Source organism: Ovis canadensis, chromosome X (genome assembly GCF_042477335.2).
Source record: "Ovis canadensis isolate MfBH-ARS-UI-01 breed Bighorn chromosome X, ARS-UI_OviCan_v2, whole genome shotgun sequence".
Classification (NCBI taxonomy): Eukaryota; Metazoa; Chordata; class Mammalia; order Artiodactyla; family Bovidae; genus Ovis; species Ovis canadensis.
In genome coordinates, this window is record NC_091727.1 from 115,364,974 (window position 1) to 115,375,134 (window position 10,161).

At 44.8% G+C, this 10,161-nt stretch overlaps 1 long non-coding RNA gene across 1 annotated transcript in view; it reads right to left on the reverse strand.

Annotated features, from left to right (window-relative positions):
* The window catches only part of LOC138930488 (uncharacterized), a 37,699-nt gene that overhangs the window by 17,318 nt on the left and 10,220 nt on the right, over positions 1–10,161 (reverse strand). The window contains exon 2 of the long non-coding RNA XR_011446200.1: positions 7,121–7,220. This is a non-coding gene — a long non-coding RNA (uncharacterized lncRNA). The remainder of the gene's footprint in view (positions 1–7,120; positions 7,221–10,161) is intronic.

The window sequence follows — 10,161 nt, forward strand, 5'->3', positions numbered from 1 at the left end:
GGAAATGGTGAGTGTGAGAGATCCAAGGGGAAATGGTCCAGGGGCAATTGGTTTTATGAGTCTTGAGCTCAGAAAAGAGGTGTGGACTGGCATCCCCTTGGTAGATCAGTGAGATTGTCCAGGGAGAGTGAGATACAAGAGAAAAGAAGATGGCTGAGGGCAAGGCATCAAAATTGAAGGTGGAGAATATAAAGCAGTGTAGGGAGAGGACTAAGAAGCAACCATGGAAAACCAGGAAAAATTGTCAAGGACATCAAAGAAAGGGAACGTTTAAAGGAGGGGACATTTCTACTAGATCAACTACCACAGAGAGGTCAGTGCCCTTAAAACGGTCTTTTAAATTTTGTCACTAGTAGGCTATTTTGGTTATCTATTGCTATGGTTTTTGTTTGTTTGTTTGTTTGTTTGTTTGTTTTTTAAGAAAGTCACTCTAAAACTTAACGGCTTAAAACAACAAAAATCATTGTATTACCTATCCTACTTGCTTTTGTAGTTTGCACGCGTTGGGAATTTGGGGCACTGAGCAGTCAGGCTCAGGGTCTCTCGCACAATCGCAGTTAAAGTGACTGGAGCTAGAACGCTGGGTAACAGAGGCGGTGGAGCAGCTGAGGCCTAGCCAGGCAGCTCTCTTTCTCCATGTGGTCTCAGGGCCCATCCAAACCACGTATCTGCATGGGCTACCTTAAGCTTTCTCACAGTGTGGAGGTCTCAGCCTATATATAGGTGGGCTGCTGACATGGCAGCTGAAGGCTTCCAAAGTGAGGCTTCTGTATTTGTATATGCCAGAAACAAACAATCCAAGAAGAACTTCAAATAATTCCAATTATAATAGCATGCAAAAAGATAAAAAATATATATCAGTAAATATAGCCAATGAAGTGAAAGACATGTATACTGAAAAGTACAAAACATTGCTTACAAGAATTAAAGAACACCTAAATAAATGGAAAGATATTCTGTGTTCCCGGATTAAAAGACTTAATACTGTTAAGATGGCAATACTGCTCAAAGTGATCAACACGATTCCTGTCAAAATTCCAGTGGCCTTTTCATAAATAGAGACACATAGAGAACAAACATATGAACACCAAGAGGGAAAGAGGGGGTGGGATGAACTGGGAGGTTGGGATTGACATATATACACTAGTTGTTGTTGCTCAGTCGCCCAGTTGTGTCTGACCCTTTGTGACCTACTACGTATAAAGCCTACTGTACAGCACAGGAACTCTACTCAAAGCTCTGTGGTGACCTAAACAGGAAGGAAATCACACAAAAAGGGACTATAGGTATATGTATAGCTGATTCACTTTGCTGTACAGAAGAAACTAACACAACATTGTAAAGCAACTATACTCCAATAAAAATTCATTTTAAAAAGTTCTAATGGCCTATTTTGCAGAACTGGGAAAGCTGAGCATCGAATTCCTGTAGAATCATAAGGGGCCTTGAGAGCTAAAACAAACTTGAGAAAGAATAAAGCTGAAGTACTCACATTTCCCATTTTCTAAACTTACTAGAAAGCTAGAGTAACTAAAGCAGTGTGATACTGGCATAAACACACACATATAAGCCAATAAAATAAAATTGAGAGTCCAGAAATAAACACATATCTATGACCAATACATTTTCAATAAGGATACCAAGGCTGTTATATAAAAATTTACTCAAAATGAATCAATGGTGTAAATATAAAAGAAATAATTATAAAACCCTGAGAACAAAACATAGAGGTAAATCTGCATGACCTCCCAGATTTGACAATGGATTTTTAGCTGTGACACCAAAAGCACAAGCAACAAAAGAAAAAATAGATTAATTGAATTTCATCACAATGTAAAACTTTTGTTTATCAAAGGGCATATCAAGAGAGTGAAAAGGTAACCTACAGAATGGGAGAAGATATTTACAAACCATGAATCTGATAAGGGTTTAGTGTCCAGAATATATAAAAACTCTTACAAGTCAACAAAACCAATCTTGAAATGAGTAAGATACTTGAATAGGCATTTCTACAAGAAGATATACAAATAGCCAAAAGGCACTTGAAGAGATGCTCAGCATTATCAGTCATTAGGAAAATGTGAATCAGAACCATGAGCTACCACTTCACACTCCCATAAGCATGTCTCTAATTTTAAAAATGGAAAATAACAAGTGCTGACAAGGCTGTGGAGAAACTGAAACCCTCATACATTGCTAGTAGGAGGGTAAAAAGGTGTGAAAAATACTTTGGTGATTCCTTGAAAAGTTAAACATAATTACCATATGACATAGCAATTCGAATCACTCCTAGGCATAAGCGCAAAAGAATTAAAAACTGGTGTTAAACAAAAACTTGTACATGAATGTTCCTGGCAGAACTCTTCACAATGGCTAAAAGGTGGAAATAACCCAAATTTGGATTGGATCTATGGATGAATGGATGAGAAAATTGTGATATATCTATACAATGAAATATTACTCAACCATAAAAAGAATGAAGCACTGATACAAACTATTGATCCAACTTGCATGAACCTGGAAGACATTATGCTAAGTGAACGAAGCCAGGCACAAAAGATCACATAATGTATGATTCCAATTATTTGAAGTTTCCAGAATAGGTAAATCTACAGAGAGAGAAAGGAGATTAGTGGTTGCCAAGCATGGGAAGATGAGAGGGAGGAATGGGGTGTAACTGTTTAAAGGGTGTGGGGTTTCATCTTGGAATGGTGGAAATGTTTTGAACTAGATAAAGGTAATGGTTGCACAACGCTGTAAATGTACTAAATGTCACTGAATTGCTCACTTTAAAGTGATTAATTATATATTTTGTGAATTTCACCTCCATTAAAAAAATGTTCCAGCAAACAGGGCAGGAGCCGTATAGTCTTTTCTGACCTCTCCTCAGAAGCCACATGGTGTCACTTTCATCACATGCTATTGGCCAAAATTGTCACAAAAACCTGTTCAGCTTCAAAGGGAGTAGACACAGTCCCCCAGTCTCCGTGGGGGAACACCCAAATCTCCAAAGCTCATGGCTGACTCTAACAAGAGCAGCTGGAGTGGAGTGGTAGGGGCTAAAATCGGGCCACAGTGGAGGAGGATCAGGATGGAAAACATAACCAAAGGGCATAAAATATCTGAATCAATAAAAAGACATGAAATGTTCCAGAATAAAAAGAAGTCATCTTAGAAAGACAAACACTTACCCCAGATTAACCCATACATTCAAGGCAATCTCAACTTGAATCATGACATAGATTTTTAAGGGACTTGAGCTGATCTTGAGATCATGTAGAGCAGAAAATATGTAATTATGACAAAAGAATTTGAAAAGGGTTGGGAGGGGGAAGGCTTGCACTACCGGCTCTCAAAACGCAACACAGATTCTACTAATTAAAAGAGTGTGGGACTTCCCTGGTGGTCCAGTGGTTAAGAATCCGCCTGCCAAGGCAGGAGACATGGGTTCCATCTCTGGTCTGGGAAAATGCCACGTGTCACCGGGCAACTAAGCCCATGTGCCACTACTGAGTCCTTGAACGCGAGCCTGTGCTCCGCCACAAGAGAAGCCACCCCAATGGGAAGCTCGTGCACCACAGTGATGAGTAGCCCCTGCTAGGCACAACTAGAGAAATCTCACATGCAGCAACAAAGCCCCAAGGCAGCCAAAAATAAATTTTAAAAAAAATTTTTAAAGAGTGTGATGGCACAGTAACAAACAGATCAATGGAAGAAAACAGTCTAGTACAGTCCCAGGTATGTATGAGAATACAATACACACTAAAAAGGCATTGCACATCAGTGAGGAAAGGTATACTAGTCAATGGGCTTTCCTGGCGGCTCAGATGATAAAGAATCTGCCTGCCATTCAGGAGACCCAGGTTCAATCCCTGGGTCAGGAAGATCCTGGAGGAGGGCATGGCAACCCACTCCAGTATTCTTGCCTGGAGAATCCCATGGACGGAGGAACATGTCAGGCTACAGTCCGTGGGGTCACAAAGAGTCAGACGTGACTGAAGTAACTGAGCATGCACACACGTACACTAGTCAATAAATGGTGTTGCGACAATTAGTTCTCAAAATGGGGGGAGGGGAAAGCCGCAGTACTATTGGATTTGTACCTCTTACCATATCCAAACATAAATTCCAGATGAAATAATGAGCTATAAGCACACATGCACTCATAAAAAATAATCTAAAACTCTGAAGAAAATATGAGATAACATATCCTTTTCAAGTAAGTCACAAATTCTAGAAATTCTAAAATCATCTCTTGATAGATTTTTTTGACTACATAAAAAATTTAAGTCTTTTAAATCAAAAACAGACAAAGCTAAAAGGAAGAAAATATTTGTGGTTTATAAATATTTGTCATATGTCAGATAATGGAAAAATATGTAAAGTATATAAAGATCTCTTTTTTAGCCATGCCATGCAGCATGTGAAATCTTAGTTCCCTCACCAGACACTGAATCCATGCCCCCTGCAGTGGAAGCTTGGAGTCTTAACCACTGAACCACCAGATAAGTCCCAAAGATTTTTTTTTTTTAATCAATAAGAAAAAGACAAACCACCCAATAGGAAAATGAGCCAAGACTTTCCTTGGTACTTAGAATGAAAAAAGTAAAGGGCAAATAAAAGCATATAAAACATATAAAAATATAATTAACATTTACTAGCAATCAGGTAAGTGTAAATAAAAGAATGTGAGGCTACTTTTCACCCATCAAACTGACAAAATTCTAAAACATTGAAGAGGGACTTCCCTGGTGGTGTAACTGTAAGGGTTAATTTTGAATTCACACTGGATCTGCTTCTGTGACTGTAAGTAACCCTTATTTTGTCGCTTTTGTTATTATAGGCATACATAATGACCTGCCTCAGGGAGATAACCTAAGCCCACCCACCTGTGAAGGGCTGTGACATTCTTGAATTCTTTATGTGGCAAATGGCACTGCGCCCCTCGTCTGCTGTTTACTGGCATGGCTCAGAAATTCCCATTTGGGGAGGCCTGAATCACAGATAGATGTGGCATCTTTGTTAATATGATAGGAGATACTCCGTTTCACACCACCCATGAAATGGCTGTAAGGAAGTGAAAGTAACACATCCTCCTGCCTGAGGCTTGCCATTCAAGGAGATTTTATTTGAAGGATATCTCCTAGAGGATTGAATGGTCTTTTTACTTTGTTTCCTCACTTCCCTCATCTCTGATTCATAAAAGAACTTGGCATCCAGGCCCCAACAAGATGGTTCTTTTGAGACGCTGGCTTTCCAAATAAAGTATTCCTTGCCTCAACCCCTGGTCTCTCAGATTTATTGGCCTATCCTGCAGTGAGCAGAGAGCTTGGACTCTGGTAACAGCAGCCCAAAGGTTAAGACTTCACTTTCCAATGCAGGGGGTGTGGGTTTGATCCCTGGTTGGGAAGCTAAGGTCTTGCATGACTTGGTGCCAAAATATAAAATATAAACAGAAATATAAACAAAATATAAAACAGAAGCAATATTGTAACAAATTCAAAAAAGTCTTTAAAAATGGTTCACATCAAAATAAAAAATAAAACATTGGTGAGATCTAGTGTTGATGAGATTGTAGAAACAGTTATTTTCATACCCTGTTGGTAGGAGTGTGAACTGGTACAGCTGTTCTTGGAAGGCAATTCAGCAGAATCTATTAAAGTGAAAAATGTACACTTTTCTACTTCTAGATATGGGAACAAGAAAGGGAGCTAAGGCAGGATAAGTAAAAGGATTGCCAGGAAGCATCGAGAGACCTGCTGAGGCTGGACACCATGCATTCGGAGTGGCTCCAACCAATAGAGTTGTGATATTTTCTCCTGTGGAGAAGACACGTGGTTCAAAAGCCCTGGGGTTCACTCAGTCATTAAACAAATATCTGAGTGCCTACTAAGTGCTAGACAGTGTTCTGGGCTCTGGGATACAGCAGTGAACAAGATAAGCAGGGTCCCTGCTCTGGTGGAGTTTGCATACTAGTAAGAGAGATGGACAAAAATAAACAGATACAAAATATAATGTCAGGTGGACGCTCTGAAGATAAAGCAGAATAAGGGGATATGGAATGACAGAGGCACTGTTTAGATAATGAGATTAGGGAAGGCCTCTCTGCAGAGGTGACATGTGAATGGAAGTCTGAATGAAGTAGAGTGAGCCATGTTGATATTTGAAAAAAGAGCATGCCTATTAGTGGAACAGTGTATGTAAAGGCCTTGCAATAGAAGCACACTTTGCTTGAGCATGGAGACTGGCAGGATGGATGTGGTGGAAGGAGGAAGGGACAGGAGAGTTAAATGTGCTGGTAAAAAGGCTGCAGTGATGGGTTCCATCATTTGAACCTAAGGAGGGAAGAGAGACCAGGGGATGCTGATAAATGGAGAGGGAGAGCACAGGGAAGTTTGGTGACAAGAAGTTTTGGTGACGTTGAAAAGCAGGTGTAATAGAAATGAGGGAAGGAGAACTATTGCCAGAAGGGTAAGAGGATGTGGTCAGAAAATGGGAGGCCAGAGTTCATATCAGAAGATGGTGATCCCAAGAAATGATGAGGCCAGAGAATACTGCCATGGCGGGGTGCGGGGGGCGGGGGGGGCGGGGGCGGAGCGTTGAAGAGGAGTGGAGGAGAAAGGGCTCTGAACTTGAAAAACTAGGACATGAAGTGGATCATGGACAGGAACCTTGACGTCACCCATAGTAAAGGCAGACATGTGGGGGAAAGGCAGCCAAGAGCTGGCTGATATGGTCATCTCCACGGCTGGGGAGGTGCTGGGAAGCAGGCGGCAGGAACCATGACAATGGCAGCAAGAGAACCAATGGGAGGTTCGACCTAGCCAGGGGGTCAAGGAAAGCTCCCCAGATGAAGGGACATGAGACAAGACCTGAAGGAGAAGAAATTCACAGGGCAAGAGAGACAGGAAGGGCACTGAAGGCAGAGCAAAGGTCCTGTGGCAGAGAGAGCACTGCGAGTAAGAGGCACTACTGGAAGGGCAGTGTGACTGGAGAGGACAGAGGCAGGGGAAGACAGACAAGTAAAGGGCTCGGGTTGGGAGAGTGCCCAAGGACCACGAAAAGGATCCTGAAGTGGAATTGGCAAGAACCTTGGTGAGCCGGGGTGAGTTCAACTCACCAGGCTCGTTTTGAGGCCACTCTTTGCTGGGCTCTGTCTTGGATGACTTGGTGCATACAGTGGTTTATAAAAGCAGGTTCTTGCCCTCAGGGATGGTGACCTAGGAAGAGATAGTCAAGAAAGCAAAGGGTCAATGCAAGCTTTTAATATAGAAGCTCAAATGAAATGTTTTGGGAGCCTCCACAGTGGAGGGATGAATTTGAGATAGGGGTCAGGACTGCTGGACAAGGTGACCTTTGAACTAGACTCTGATGGTTGGAGAGAATGTGGGAAAAAAGAGATGGGTGATGGGACATATCAGGGAGGAAGGACTTGACTGCTCAGCTGGAGAGATTGACTTCTATCCTGAGGACAGTGGGAACCATAGAGGAATTTCAGATGGGGGTGACAATAAGGTCTAATGGAAGGAGCAGGGGCTTTGAAGCCCCCAAATCCAGATTTGAGTCCCAGTTCTGCCACTGATCAGCTCGGACCTGGGCCACACCACTATTTTTCTCCAGCCTGCCTCCTTTTCTGCAGGTGAGGACCACCCTGTCTCGCAAGATGGTGGACTAACATGATGGAAGAGTGGAAAGGGGCTTGGGAAGCAGCAGACATGGGCTTCACCCACATGGCAAGGGGGGCTGGTCTCTCGCCTCAGAGGTCACATCAGCAGTTAGATCCGAAGTCCCCTCCCACCTGCAGAACCACAGGACCACAGGTCCCCTTTCAGGCTTCATCCTCAATACCTTGCGACATCCCCAGCATGCTCCAAGCGCACACCCTTTGCGTCTCTGACTTTCCGGCTGCCACAGGCTGCTCCAGGCCATGGTGCCACCTGCCTGCGCTCTCTCGGGCTGTTGTTTATGTCAGCACCACCAATCTGGCCCTGACCCCCATGACCACTGCCTGCGGTGCTGTTTCCATGCCTCTCCTGCCAATGCTCACCTCACTGGTACTGCACAAGGCTGCCAGGATGCTCTCTGCAGCTCTGGCCTGCTGGCTTTCCCTTTGCTCTTGGGCCATCCTTGGATTCCACTCTTCCAGAGAGTCCCACAGCAGGACTGCTTGCCACCCTGGTGCTAGACCTCCTGGCGTGCTAGTCACTTTACATGCATTTTTCTCAGTCACACACATGACTCAGGACATCTATTTTCACCCAGTGGGAGAAGACGAAATTTAGGAAGATACGTTCTGATGAAGTCAGTGTAAGGCCCCAGGGCCTTGATGGGCCGCCCCTCTTCTCTCTCTCCCGCTGGCGGGGAAGTCCCTAATGGAAGGAACCTCCCAGATCCCGGGGACCAATGACAGCACATTTCGCCAGCTAAAGCCGCCCCACCCCAGCCACGTAGAAGGACCTGTCAGCCCGCGACGCCTCAACCTGGCGACCTATCCGAACCCCCATCCACTGGCGCGGACTTCCTCGACAAGCCTCGTTTGGGTCCGGGAACCCCGCCCAGGAGCGCTTCGCCATTGAAAAGCCTGTTAGACGCTTTTTTGGGGTCCTGGTCTTTTACCTAACAGTCAGGCCATCCTGGGTGCCCAGATCAGGCAGATCCAGGTCAAAAGGCAGAGTGGCAAGCCTAAGGTGGGATCAGGGTGCCAAAAAAAGAGACGTGGACAGGAAGGACCCTGAAGAACACCTTCTCCCATTTCAGAATTTGGCCTCGAATTCAGCTGGACTCGGAGGACTTGGCTGCCTGCACTGTCGCAGCCAGACTCCAGTGGGCAACGGGTCACCTGAACAACACTGATACAAAGACTCTTGGCCACTCACCCTCTCCACCCTGAGTCACTCTTTTCCACATCAGGCCTACTGCCAATGCGGGTTCAAGTCCCAAAATTGATGAGTAAAAACATTGCTTTTGAGATAAGGGAGGAGCTGAGCGTGAAGGGAGATGAGGTCATCTTTACCACCAGGGCCAAGACAGGGACCGTAGGGACAAAATCAGAGGGCTGAGTCCTGTGTGCAGCCTTGGGACCATCCCAGGGCAGAGTCCAGAAAATGGGGGAGGGATGTCTGCTCAGGTTATTTTTTCCAGCTAATCTTGGCTAAAACATTAACTGCCATTTCAGCAGTACTAGGTGCCAGGGGCAGAAAGCACCAGGTACAGATGAGAATGGTTTGAGTTCTAGTTATGCATTTGATTTAACAAACTCTTAGACAGCATTTACTCCTTGCGGCAATGCACATTCTGAGAGCTTCACAATCATGAATGCATTTTGTCCTCATCATATCCCTAGGAAGATACTAAAAGTATTACCCATTTCACAGGTGATGAAACTGTGGGCTCAGAGAAGTAGCATCATTTGCCCAAGACCATGAGGCTAATGGTCAAGCCTTCCCTGGTGGCTCAATGGTAAAGAATCCACTTGCGATGCAAGAGACAGGGGTTTGATCCCTGGGTTGAGAAGATCACCTAGAGAAGGAAATGGCCACCCACTCCAGTATTCTTGCCTGGGAAATCTCAAGGACAGACGAGCCTGGTGGGCTACAGTCCTCAGGGTCATAAGAGTCAGACATGACTTAGTGACTAAACCACTAGGAGGCTAATGGGTGACAGAGCTGGGATGGAAGCCCTGGCAGTCTGGCTCCTAGGCGATTGGTCCAGGCAGGGCTGCTTGTCCTAGAAGACTGTCTTCAGGGCCCCTCCCCTGTGTGACCCATGAAGTCCACCCGCTTGCAGTTGAGGATGGCAAATACAGTGCACAGGAGAGGGAAAGGCCTTTGAGGGGGCCTTTCCCCAGTCCTCCGGTCTTGGGCATAACCTCAGCTCCAGTCCTGGTCTGTCCTCTAAGGCCCTGGGCTCTGCCTCTACTTTTATTCCTGGAGGTGGAGTTTCCTGAACCACCTCACTCATTTAGATTCCCTTCCTTCAACAAGTCCCAAACTCCTCTTTCTGGGTGTTCCCTCTTCGATGTCATCCCCTGATCCCTTCGAACAGGACTTCATTCCGTCAGGTGCAAATGGCACCAGCAGCTGAATGAACTCCACCATCCCGGTCATCCCAAGAGAAGGGAATCTCCCTCTCGGCCAGTGGCTACTGCCACTTTTGCAGAAG